At 40.7% G+C, this 13,515-nt stretch overlaps 1 long non-coding RNA gene across 4 annotated transcripts in view; it reads right to left on the bottom strand.

Moving 5' to 3' along the window:
* Nucleotides 1-6,486: 6,486 nt before the first annotated feature.
* Nucleotides 6,487-13,515, bottom strand: part of LOC124716939 — a 30,875-nt gene continuing 23,846 nt past the window's right edge. For all 4 annotated transcript variants that reach the window (XR_007005676.1, XR_007005675.1, XR_007005674.1 and 1 more), the window contains one exon: nucleotides 6,487-10,807. This is a non-coding gene — a long non-coding RNA (uncharacterized LOC124716939). The remainder of the gene's footprint in view (nucleotides 10,808-13,515) is intronic.

Below are 13,515 nucleotides of genomic sequence, written 5' to 3'. Positions count from 1 at the left end.
ACGCTATCACGCTTACCAAATAACTCTGTGACGAAACGCGCCACTCTTCTTTGGATCTTCTCTATCTCCTCCGTCAACCCGACCTGGTACGGATCCCACACTGATGAGCAATACTGAAGTACAGGTCGAACGAGTGTTTTCTAAGCCACCTCCTTTGTTGATGGACTACATTTTCTAAGGACTTTCCCAATGAATCTCAACCAACAATTTTGTATGATCATTCCACTTCAAATTGTTCTGCATGCATACTCCCAGATATTTTACATAAGTAACTGCTACCAGTGTTTGTTCAGCTATCATATAATCATACAATAAAGGATCCTTCTTTCTATGTACTTGCAGTACATTACATTTGTCTATGTTAAGAGACAGTTGCCACTCCCTGCACCAAGAGCCCATCCACTGCAGATCTTCCTGCATTTCAATGCAATTTTCTAATGCTGAAACTTCCCTGTATACTACAGCATCATCCGCGAAAAGCCGCATGGAACTTCCAACACTATCTACTAGGTCCTTTATATATATTGTGGAAAGCAATGGTCCCATAACACTCCCATGGTAGCACGCCAGAGGTTACTTTAACGTCTGTAGACGTCTCTCCATTGAGAGCAACATGCTGTGTTCTGTTTGCTAAAAACTCTTCAATCCAGCCACACAGCTGGTCTGATATTCAGTAGGCTCTTACCTTATCAGGCGACAGTACGGAACTGTATCTAACGCCTTCCGGAAGTCAAGGAAAATGGCATCTACCTGGGAGCCTGCATCTAATTTTCTGGGTCTCATGAACAAATAAAGTGAGTTGGGTCTCACACGACCGCTGTTTCCGGAATCCATGTTGATTCCTACAGATTAGCTTCTGGGTTTCCAGAAATGACATGATACGTGAGCAAAAAACATGTTCTAAAATTCTACAACAGATCGACGTCAGAGATATAGGTCTATCGTTTTGCACATCTGCTCGACGACCCTTTTTGAAGACTGGGACTACCTGTGCTCTTTTCCGATCATTTGGAACCTTCCATTCCTCTAGAGACTTGCGGTACACGGCTGTTAGAAGAGGGCAAGTTCTTTCGCGTACTCTGTGTAGAATCGAATTGGTATCCCGTCAGGTCCAGTGGACTTTCCTCTATCGAGTGATTACAGTTGCTTTTCTATTCCTTGGACACTTATTTCGATGTCAGCCATTTTTTCGTTTGTGCGAGGATTTAGAGAAGGCACTGCAGTGTGATCTTCCTCTGTGAAACAGCTTTGGAAAAAGGTGTATAGTATTTCAGCTTTACGAGTGTCATCCTCTGTTTCAATGCCATCACCGTCCCGGAGTGTCTTGGATATGCTGTTTCGAGTAACTTACTGATTTAACATAAAACCAAAACTTCCTAGGAGTTTCTGTCAAGTCGGTACATATAATTTTACTTTCAAATTCACTGAACGCTTCACGCATAGTCCTCCTTACGCTAACTTTGACATCGTTTAGCTTCTGTTTGTTTGAGAGGTTTTGACTGCGTTTAAACTTGCAGTGAAGCTCTCTTTGCTTTCGCAGTAGTTTCCTAACTTTGTTGTTGAACCACGGTGGGTTTTTCCCGTCCCTCAGTTTTACTCGGCACATACCTGTCTACAATGCATTTTACGATTGCCTCTAACTTTTTCCATAAACACTCAACACTGTCAGTTTTGGAACAGAAATTTTCGTTTTGATCTGTTAGGTAGTCTGAAATCCGCCTCCTATTACTCTTGCTATACAGATAAACCTTCCTCTCTTTTTTATATTCCTATTTACTTCCATATTCAGGGATGCTGCAATGGCCTTATGATCACTGATTCCTGTTCTGCGCTTACGGAGTTGAAAAGTTCGGGTCTGTTATCAGTAGGTCCAAGATGTTATCTCCACGAGTCTGTTCTCTGTTTAATTGCTCGAGGTAATTTTTGGATAGTGCACTCAGTATAATGTCACTCGATGCTCTGTCCCTACCACCCGTACTAAACATTTGAGTGTCCCAGTCTGTATCTGGCAAATTGAAATCTCCGCCTAAGACTATAACATGCTGAGGAAATTTATGTGAAATGTATTCCAGATTTTCTCTCAGTTGTTCTGCCACTAATGCTGCTGAGTCAGGAGGTCAGTAAAAGGAGGCAATTATTAACCTAACTCGGTTGTTGAGTATTACCTCCACCCATAATAATTCACAAGAACTATCCATTTCTATTTCACTACAGGATAAACTACTACTAACAGCAACAAACATGCCACTTCCGGTTGCATGCAATCTATCCTTTCTAAGCACCATCTGTGCCTTTGTAAAAATATCGGCAGAATTTATCTCTGGCTTCAGCCAGTTTCCTGTACCTATACCGATTTCAACTTCGGTGCTTTCTATCAGCGCTTGAAGTTCCGGTAATTTACCAATGCAGCTTCGACAGTTTACAATTACAATACCAATTGCTGCATGGTCCCCGCATGTTCCGACTTTGCCCGCACCCTTTGAGGCTGTTGCCCTTTCTGTACATGCCCATGCCCGAGGCCATCTAACCTAAAAAACCGCCCAGTCCATGCCACACAGCCCCTGCTACACGTGTAGCCACCTGCTTGTGTGGTGGACTCCTGACCTATCCAGTGGAATCCGAAACCCCACCACCCTATGGCGCAAGTCAAAGAATCTGCAGCCCATACAGTCGCAGAACCATCTCAGTCGCTGATTCAGACCCTCCACTCGGCTCTGGACCAAAGGTCTGCAGTCAGTCCTGTCGACAATGCTGCAGATGGTGAGCTCTGCTTTCATCCCGCTAGCAGGACCGGCAATCTTCACCAAATCAGATAGCCACCGGAAGAGAGGGTTTTCTCCGAGCCCTAGCTACACACGTCATTGGTGCCGACATGAGCGACCACCTGCAGATGGGTGCACACTGTACCCTTAATGGCATCTGGAAGGACCCTTTTCACATCTGGAATGACTGCCCCCCGTTATGTACATTGGTTTTCTTCCCCTCTCTTGCTGCCATATCCCTAAGGGGGCCCATTACGCACCTTCCCACATAATGCCTCCTTCAGTGCAGCAAACAAATGGCCATCACTAAATGCTAAATCAGGATTATAAGGGGCATGAGGCAGTACTTCCTAACCCATTTTGTCGATGGTTTCATAGGTTAGTTCAGCGATATGAGGACGTGCATTATCTTGCTGGAAAATCTCACCTCTCCTCAGATCCACGACATCACTCACTCGGCTGTCTTCACCTTGTTTAAAATCAAATCAGTAGTATTGGCTGTTCATTGTACACTGCACTTCGAGATAATCACAAAAATCTGAACCTTCAGCATCCCAAAACAGTCAATCTGACTTTTCCTGTTGATGCTTGGGTTTTGATTTTTTTCTCGACAGGTGACTGTGCGCTTCCACTCCATGCTTTCTTTTTTGATTCTAGCTCATAATAGTGAAGCTAATTGCAAACTGCTAAGCGACAAAGAATCAAACCTGTACCACCCCATGCCAAGTACTTATGCCATAGCTCTGTCCACCCACTGCCAACTATTGCTGAAAATTCTGCCTTGGCCTCCGCATCTGGATACTCTGTGGCACAACTGAGGCTTTCTAGCTACACAACTGCCCTCTGCAGAGAGATACTGGGGCTGTCCACTGTTCTACACGTGTCAATGTTCTGGACCATAGTTTTCTTCCGTAAGCATTTAAAAGCACATTGTACACCTGAAAAACAACAGTCTTTACAATATAACTGGAACACAGTGGTAGCATAGTAAGAGCAGTAACTGTCTTGTACTACTTTTAGTACTGCTAAGTACAAAAAATTTTTTTTTTTTTTAAAGTGAGTCTCCATTGTTACAGGTGATAGATGTTTTCCACTGATAAGACTAGTTCAACAATACTTTAATAGTGCAACTCAAAACTGAGCAATTTTCTCCAAAATAATTTCCTCATTGGTAAATAAACAAATACAAACGGGTGATATGAAAGCAGGAAAACATGACTAACAGCTGTCTACAAATGATCAAAGCATTAAACTGTTGGTAACCTAAATTTCCTGTTAATTAAAATTTTATGCATACACAAACTATCTCAATGTATTTTAGTAACTGTCAGTTCTCCCTTTGTAATACTTCACTTACCACATGGGAGATGAAGCTATTGGTGTGTGTGGAATTTGGAAAGCAACGATCAGTAAAAAGTGAAACCGCAGTGGCCTGGGTTTTATTTTGTTGGTGGTTCATACTGTTTTTGTGTCCACATGTACTCGTAGTTAAGCTGAGCTAGAGGATGAATCAATGTTCTAGTTGGCTTCAAGTAGTGGCTAAATGAGTCCTAGCGTCTCAGCCAGTAGATAGAATGGCATGCTTATCATAGCTAGTGCATTTTCTGCAGCTCCAGGAATACCCATCTTGGGACCATCTAAAACAAAATGGCCAAGGTGTACCCAAGGATGGGCTCTTCGAAGAGAGGAAATGGCAATGGCCTACAGTGTACGTGCACTGCGACAATATCAAGGCCTCAGGAAATCTAATGGTTGCTTACAAGAGCCTTTTGCTTGGCTATCACTATTTGAGGAAGGTCGATCACGAAAGTACGCAAATAGCCCCACCGTCCATGCAGTCCTGCATATGGATGTGAAACTTTGGCAATTTGGGTTACTGCTCAATATATGCTACACAACACCATGAATGGTGACTTAGGTTCTGGTATTAAATGGATGCATTTCGATCACCATAAGTGGTTGAGAAAACATCAATGAATCAGTATTCATGCGAGATGGTGCACCTTAACATGTTCCACTTCCCATTTGGTACGACGAGCTATTTCAGACACATTAGCCTACTACAAAAATCTCACAAATATCTAACAGAAGGTTGGGCCTCACTTATGATGTAGGACATTACACAAAACCTCAAAAACACTCAAAATACTGTGGATTCATTCTCAGTCATCTGGGAAATCTGACCAACACTACTGGTGCCTATGTCGTGTAACTAAACTATACTGCAGTCTTAAGAGAAGGATATGAGACAGAAGCTGATAAGGGAACGAGACAGGGTTGCATCCTGCCCCCATGTTATTCTATCTGTACAAAGATCATGCAGAAAAGGCAACAGAACGTCGATATGAAAATGGAATTATATTCAGGGAGAAGAAATGAAAAACTCTTCTGTCACTGGAAATGAATAGGTTATTTCAAAGGTCTAGTAACATCAACTGAATTAAATGGATAATGCTTTGTAGCTCAATAACCTTCACATCCAGAAGATAAAAATTTGCTTTATGGCGTGCTAAGACAGTCAATATTCCTACCAAACTACGAAAGCATAGATCAAATACAACACACAGGTTAAATACTACAGTGGTAATTCCAACCTTCCCTATAAAAGGATTTCAAATGAATGATCGTGTACTGATGAAAAGAATAAAAGGCCTTTCATTTCCTGCAGGAGCTTGGTATTTAAAGGAAGAAAAGTTATTCCAGTGAGAAGCTAGACAATGATCTGTTATGTGCAAATTGGGGGAAATGCAAAATGGTTGCTTGTCTAAATTAGGTGAAAATAATTACAGCCAGATAAATAGCCAAAGGTAAAACTGCAGAAAACTATTTCAATAAAATGCTTACTTGGATAGTCAAGACAAAAAGAACACTAGCATTAAATAGCCAAGTGAACAGCCACTAACTAATCTGCTTTCTGTTTAACTATAATTCTTTCATGCTCACGTATACTTATTTCTTTAGTGTGCAATAAAGGATAACTGCCATTTAACAGTTTAACATACTAACCTGTTTGACACGGTGTGGCCGTGGAACTAATTTTGAAACAGTTACCAAGCTACCACTTCAACTAACATGAACACCTGTTATTTTCATTGTTTGCAAGCCACTGCATTGCAGAAATTATTTATGTGTGGAGGCCCTGCATGTTATGGTTGAATTAAATATTTCAAATCAAACTTCTAAGTAGACACAAACTTGAAGCATAGAAGACAAACACATTATCTTAACTGACATCTAGTTTAATGGTCCCATGACTATAGGCTGTGCAGGCCCTGTAACTGTTGTCTGATCAATTTCCTTCCTGATAAATACATGCAAGAAACACTGATAATGAATGTACTTAGATAAAAAATATAACAGTACAAGCCTTTTATGCAAGTACACTAGGCATTTAATCTGTAATGGCTTAAACTGTTTCTGTAATTACTGTTTTTCTAGGAAATGTTATACTGTGAAATGATTTTAATCATTTTGAAAGTTGGTCATTTCATACAGAAACTTTAATTAAATATCTCTACTATGCTTTGAACTTTTAACTGTCATACGGAGCACTTTACACAAGGGACTACTTACGACTCCAAAACTATCACTCCATGAAACTTAAAGAGTTCTCCCAATTACTGCAGTTCAGTTTCACACTTGCTTTAAAACTCAATATTCTTTTAACAGGAAAAGGATCCTATTATGGTGAGTGACTTAGGATAAATCAAGGTTCGTGACAGTGTTGAAATTAAGCATTTATAATGTGAAAATTTCAGCAAAACATGGCTCATGCAAGCATATACAAACTTAAAACATGATTTTGCCTGAAGGCAGATATAAAGCAATAACCTGTGGCTATATGACACTGCTGTACAATGAAATCATGGCTCTTAATGTAATGTGCTCTGACTAATTGTTCTTGGCATCAGAAATGCAAATTTCAGAGCAAGTCAAATAAATGCCATTATACTGTGGCAGATAATTCACTTTGTAGTCTTATTTAATCCACTTTTCCACAAATCCTTATCTCACTGAGCACTGTATCTTTACTCTTCGAAGCCTAACCACACGAACACTTGGCACACTAACTCTCACAAATTCACCTTTTCACTCCCACCTAAACCATTCTGTTATGGAAGGACTTCATGTTTTCTGTCACATAAAACACTACATTCCGTAACCACTAACATGTTACATATGTTACACTTTAGTACGTACACAAAGTCATACAACTTTGACAAAGACATATACAGAAGGATAAAGAAGTATTTACATGCATCTCAGGTTGATGTACTTAAATATTAAAGACATTACAGCATCTAACATTGACATAAGTAAATATTGGACAATTTGAATCAATAACAGCTGCCAACATGAACAACTTCAAAGCAGATGTCCTAGTGTACTGAAGCAACTTAAATCTATTAATAAAGGCAATTCTTCCAGTCCAAGTTGTATAGCAATTAGGTCCCTTTAGGAATATGCTAGTATAATAGTTCCACAGTTAGCCACCATACACAACGGCTCGCTTAACAGAAGATCTGTACCTTAAGACTGGAAAGCTGCACAAGTCACATCAATATTCAAGAAAGGGAATAAGATTAATCTCTTACATTAGATACACATATCACTGACATTTATTTGTAGTGGGTTATGGAACATACTGTGTCTGAGCATTATGGATTACCTCTAAGAAAATTATCTATTCACACACAGCACAGACTCTGAAAATGTGAAATGCAACTAGTTCTTTTTCATTCAAAGTGATAGAGGCTATCAAGAGGGGAACTCAAATTGATTCTCTATTTCTAGATTTACAGAAAGGTTTGACAATTACAACCATCTTTCAAATTATGTGCCTATACAGTATCATCTCAGTTTTGTGACTGGATTGGCAACTTCCTGTCAGAAAGGTCACAGTTCATAGTAACTGACGGAAAGTCGTGAAGTAACACAATGATATCTGCACTACTCTAAGTTTTTAGGCTCTCTGCTGTTCCTGATCTATATGAACAATTCAGGTAACAATCAGAGCAGGCATCTTTATTTGCAGATGATGCTGTGATTCCCCAATTATTAAGTCATCGGAAGATCAAAAACAATTCTAAAATGATTTAGACAAGGTATTTACTTGGACCAAAAGGTGGCAATTGACTACATAATGAAAATATGATTATAAATTTAATTTGTTAAGCAGGTCCATGTGGACATTATAGCATCTTCCACCTTCTTCAGGATATTTGAAGTTTGAATTATCAGCTTTACGTGTTGATCAGTTTTTTCTTCAGTAAAAGGAAATTGAACTTTCAGCTAGAGTGTGAGCTTTCATATATCTGGCAAATTTTATTTTATTATTTAAACTCTAAACTCAAGGCTCTTCCTGACACCAGAGTCATGAAGCTAATCTAAGGCAGACATTGCATCCTGTAAACTCTGTGCTAGGTCGTGTGTGTGTGTGTGTGTGTGTGTGTGTGTGTGTGTGTGTGTGTGTGTGTGTGAGAGAGAGAGAGAGAGAGAGAGAGAGAGAGAGAGAGAGAGAGAGAGAGATTCTCCGAGGTGGAATCCAAAGAGCTGCCCAGCACTTGCCCAAATGAGCAAGGAAAACTGCGTAAAAACAACAAGCAGGCTAGCTAGTGTACCGGCCGACAGTTGACCTGCAGCATGGATCTGATCCAGGTCTGGCTCCTGTCTGTGTCTAGTAAGTTGGCATGCTTAAGTGCATTACACTGTACAAGCAGGCATTTATTAGGGCAGGTTAGTCATTCATTTTTTTCACTAATAGCAATGCAATAGCATTTTTTGTACAATGGGGAGAGATTCATATGCAGTTCTTCTGATACTTTCAAGTTTAGTTGTAAATAGCACAGGTTTCACCTCCACTAAAGACGTTATCTATTTTTGGTGGGACAGCCTGACTGGTTCTGACAGGGATGACCTGATTCTGATGACTTATTGCTGTCTCAAGATTTGTTATGGGGAGAGCACATGCGAAGTACACTGCTGCAGGGCAGTCTAAGTGCTCACATGCTCATTGCATTACTAGCAGCATTCACACATTAGAATACTAGTTATGTGAATGAAATTTTATGTAGTATTGCAGAGTGTGCGCTGTGTTGAAACTTCTTGGAAAATGAAAGATGTGAGCTGGGCTGTGTCTCTAACCTGAAACCTTTGCCTTTTGTGGAGAAATGCTATCAGCCGAGTTACCCAGACAACTAACGACACACCCTTAAAGCTACACTTTTCCTCTCTTCTACTTTCCAAACTTCATAGAAATTCTCCCGTATGCTTGTATCTTGTGGAATTAATACTATTGGGATTAAACTAAGTTTTTCAACAGCACACCCTTCACTGTCAAGCAAAAATTCGTTCCAGAAACACTTCATTAGGTTGGGGGCAAATGATTTCTCCGCAACACCCTTTCTTCCAGTACTAATACAGCAAGACATGCAAGAGAACTCCAGTGAGGTTTGGAAAGTAGCAGAATGGTACTGTCTGAAGTAAAGCTGGCAGGGCTGATCATGAATGAAACCTGAATAAGAATAACTGAGTAAGAGCATTTACCCACAAAAGGCAAATGTGACAAGTTTTAGTTTCAGCTAGCATGCAGTTTTCGTCCACCAGAAAATGTGTCTCCTCCGCTCCTGTAATCATCTTTGCCTCAATCTAAGGTAACCCAGTGTCCCCACACACTCACCCAACTGTTTACCTTTCACCCAACCTCTCACCCCATCCCAATTCGTGCCCAACAAACAGCTAGCTATTCTTAAAGAATAAGCAGAATAAGTAGTTACCCATATCTCATTTGAACTGGGAAAACTGCACAATTGGTTCCAAAAGCTTTGGAAAAATAGAGTTTCTCTATATGTAGGTATACCATTTAAGAGACTAGCCTAGAAAATACTGTTTATGAAATACATTGCTCCAAAATGGGAACAGCCTTTAGACCTACAGAATACATTTACAATAAACCATGCATCTCAAAACACACAGAACTACGGCACTAAATCATCAAATGAGAGTATTTTACAGGGCTGAACACACACTGCTGTATCCAATGCTGAATTCAGTTGTTCTGATGATGGCCACCGATGGATGATAGCCTCTCTGCTAAGAAGATCCACCAAGTACTGGCTCACGAAACACACATCATGGTGGCTGTGGAGCGGTTCAGAGTGCAGATTTTAGTGAAACGGATTTAAAATATGTTCTGACGATTGCCAATAATGGCCGACTACGGTTAACCAATAATTTTTTCTGTAATTCCATGGAAGAAAAGTTTAAGTGCATAATTTAAAAAAAATATTCTCTTACCACCATACTGTAAAGGGTACACACCATGGGCAAGATAGTTCCCAGGAATGGAGAATCTCATGTCGCAGCACTTTGAACCGCTCCATAGCCATCACGATGTGTGTGTCGTGAGCCTGTGCTCGGTGGATCTTCTTAACAGGGAGAGCCACTGTTTCACCTTCTGGAGGCCTCACCCGTGCCGAGTTTCAGAGCTCCGCATAGCCCCAGATGTCTCTCACGCTGTAGTACTTGAGTCTGGCGGTCAGAATACTTCAGGAAGGAGGTGACCAGGTGCAGCTTGGTGAACATTCCTCTGCACCTGGTCACCTCCTTCCTGACATATTCATCTACTAGTGCCTGCCATTTGCTCCAACCCTGGGACACTGTCCACATCCTGGCGCAGAACACTGTCACTGTAACACGAGTGTCAGCAAGATAAATATAACATGTTCATCTCCAGTAATTTGCTGATTTATCTGCAGGAGAGACAAGTCACAGCAGGACAGCCACATGTCATTGTTTAGTATCACGTATTTCCGGGAGGTCTTGTGCTTGACCGAGGCAAGCAGGGTGTGTGCCTCTGGGGCTCCCCCGGGTCAGCACACCAGCACCATGTTGTCGAACTTTCCCGCATCCCGCTGTTGGCAGATAACTGGAAGAGTAGCCAACGCCTCAGACAGCGAAGAAAGGACAAAGCCAGCATGTTCTCTTCATACCTATTTTCCTCCCCTGTGGAGAATGCTCCATTATTGTATTCCATGGCAGCAGACCTGCAACAAGCAAGATGATAAAAAAGATGGTAATAGTTTCAGGGTACTAAATGTCACTGGTACCAGCACCCTTGTGATCAGCAAAACATTTTTCACATTAATTAGAACAACAGTATACAATATATGATGTTGCCATTTCTGAATGTAGACTCCCTGCCTTCCAATGCACAAGGTTTACCAATTACCTAACAAACAATTTCAGCTGAGCAGCCAGCAACATATGAGGTTCATCATTCAAATGAAACCTGGTCAGCGTGTCTACCTTTGCCTTACAAGAAGTTGGCACCACATAACTGTGGGTATGGTGGTGCCATCTATTTGTAGAGAGACTGACATGCACACCATTTGATGTTGCATAGTGCCAGTGTGGTTTCACACTAGAGAGAAGGTGGTCACAAAAGTTATCATCCACTACCGAACATGCAGGTGAATGAGCAAGGACAATGAGGAGTGATTTGATTTTTGGTGGCGGAAGGAGTTGGAGGCCCTGAAATGTATTGATGGATGAAGGCTGTCTACAGTGAGTACAGTCAGACAATTCAAGTGTCGAGGAATGGCACAAATGATTCCTTGAGGAGCGCAAGTAACCGGAAGACTATGCTTGTCCTGGACAGGCTCATTGTGTTATCAAACCAGAAATGGTTGCGGAAGTGAATGCTTTAGTCTTGGTCGACCGTAGAATCACTTGACGAGATCCATCAAGTTACTGGGTGTTAGTGTGGGCACCGTCCATACCATACAGCATCAATACTTGAACTTTCAAAAAATTTGTGTGCTGTGGGTTCCCACTAACTGACTGCCAAACTTCGCATCTGCAACATTATCTTGAGGAGAAATACGGCTTTTTGCTGTGTATTGACGCAGGTGACTAAACATGGTGTCACCAGTTTGAAGCAGAAAGCAATTGTCGGAGCAAGCAGTGGAAACATTCAACTTCACCACCTCCAAAGACGTCAAAGGCGATGCACACCAGCTCTGGTAAGATCATAACGTCCTCATTTTGACCACAAGGGCCCACTGCTTGTAGAGTTCCTGGAATGAGGAACCACTATCAATACCCAGCCTTGTCAAGCCACTTTACAGAACCTTAACCGAGCCATCAATTCGAAATGCTGAGGCATGTTGTCCAATGGCGTTATCCTCATCCATGGCCCAAACACGGCCAATGTGATGAAGATGGCACTGCAGCAGTATCGTTGGGGAAACTGCTGGAACATCCATTGTACAGCCCTGGCATTTCACCCAAGTGCGAGACTGGTCCAGGCCTGGATCCGACGGCCTACTCGCTGCTTCCAAGGATTGAATCGACCGGCTAGTGTCTCAATGGAATAAATGTGCCAACAGTTGACAGCTATTTTTGAGTATGTGTACTGTGTATAACTACATTTTAGAGTTAATAAAATCATTAACGTTACTTTACACTAGGAACCAGGTTTCATTTGAATGCCCCTTATACATACCTCTTTCTTCAAAGGAGGTGAACCAAAAGCTTCTTAAACGTGGGCTACCCCGCAAGGCTACAATCTAGTGCCCAGCACCATAAAAATTTTAAATTATAAAAAAAATCATGTGACTTGGGACCCCTTATAATTTTGTTAAGACAGATGCTTATTCAGTTGAATTTACCAGTACAGAGATTATATAAATTAAGTCAACATTCACCTCCCAAGCTTATGTTGCTGACAAATTCCTAGTGGCACCCAGATAAATGCTGGCACTTCAGTTAGCAAAACCAGAATACTTTTAAAAGAACGGTTAACAGAATTTTGTCTGTTTCATGTTTATTGTTGTGTGTTCAAACTGCCATCATAGTGTGCCGACATCACTCAAAGGCCACGAATACAGTCAGTGTCAGAACTTTTGGGATGATGGTGAGTGATTCCATGGTAAGCTAACTTTATTGATACATTGTTTCACCATCATTAGGACACACACAAGACATCAAACACTGTTTTCCTAATACTAAGGTCATTAAGAACATACATGTTAGTTATGATCACAAATAGTGGAAAAATTGTCAAAACTGAAGTTTAACAAAAAAAAAAAAGTTTTGAGCATTTATGCTACAAGGAAACAATGTTTTGGCATCACTCATAATTGAAAGTGAGGGTTTGAGACTAAGTTGCGAAGACTATATAAGTAGCTTCATTAGTATGCAGTGTTGGTGTGAACAAATTAGCCAAAAAAATTAAATACTTAAAACTTTTGTTTTAGAGCTCATTATTTGCTAAAGCACTGTATTTAAATGCAATAGAAGTAAAATTTGTTTGGTTGATACATTCCTAGAATTATCTAGAAAACACCTAAGAAACATGTTTTCTAATTGCAACACTTTTTTTTAATTTACTAGATGCTTCACGTGGAAATAAATTACTGGTGAAGTAGTATTCAAAACGGCTAACTTCTTGAACAGGATGATCACGGGTAAGCAACCGATTATTCTTATTGCCTGTTTGAGCAGGAACACTTTTCCTACAGATCAGTTGCCCCAGAGCATTATTTCCATATTGTACAACTGAACGTAAATATGCATGGAATATCAACTTACTGATTTGTCCCTCAAGATTTGCACTGGTTCAAAGGGCAAGTTAAATTCTCACCAATATGGACACCTAAAAATTTTGAAATTTCCACCCTAGTCTATTACCCCACCAAGTACTTATTGGTGTATACCTCTAGATGTGCAGAACTGAGTATGTTCTGGCTTT

Source organism: Schistocerca piceifrons, chromosome 9 (assembly GCF_021461385.2).
Source record: "Schistocerca piceifrons isolate TAMUIC-IGC-003096 chromosome 9, iqSchPice1.1, whole genome shotgun sequence".
Taxonomy (NCBI): domain Eukaryota; kingdom Metazoa; phylum Arthropoda; class Insecta; order Orthoptera; family Acrididae; genus Schistocerca; species Schistocerca piceifrons.
Note: the sequence above shows the minus strand (reverse complement) of the source record. Positions and strands in the feature narration are given on the sequence as shown.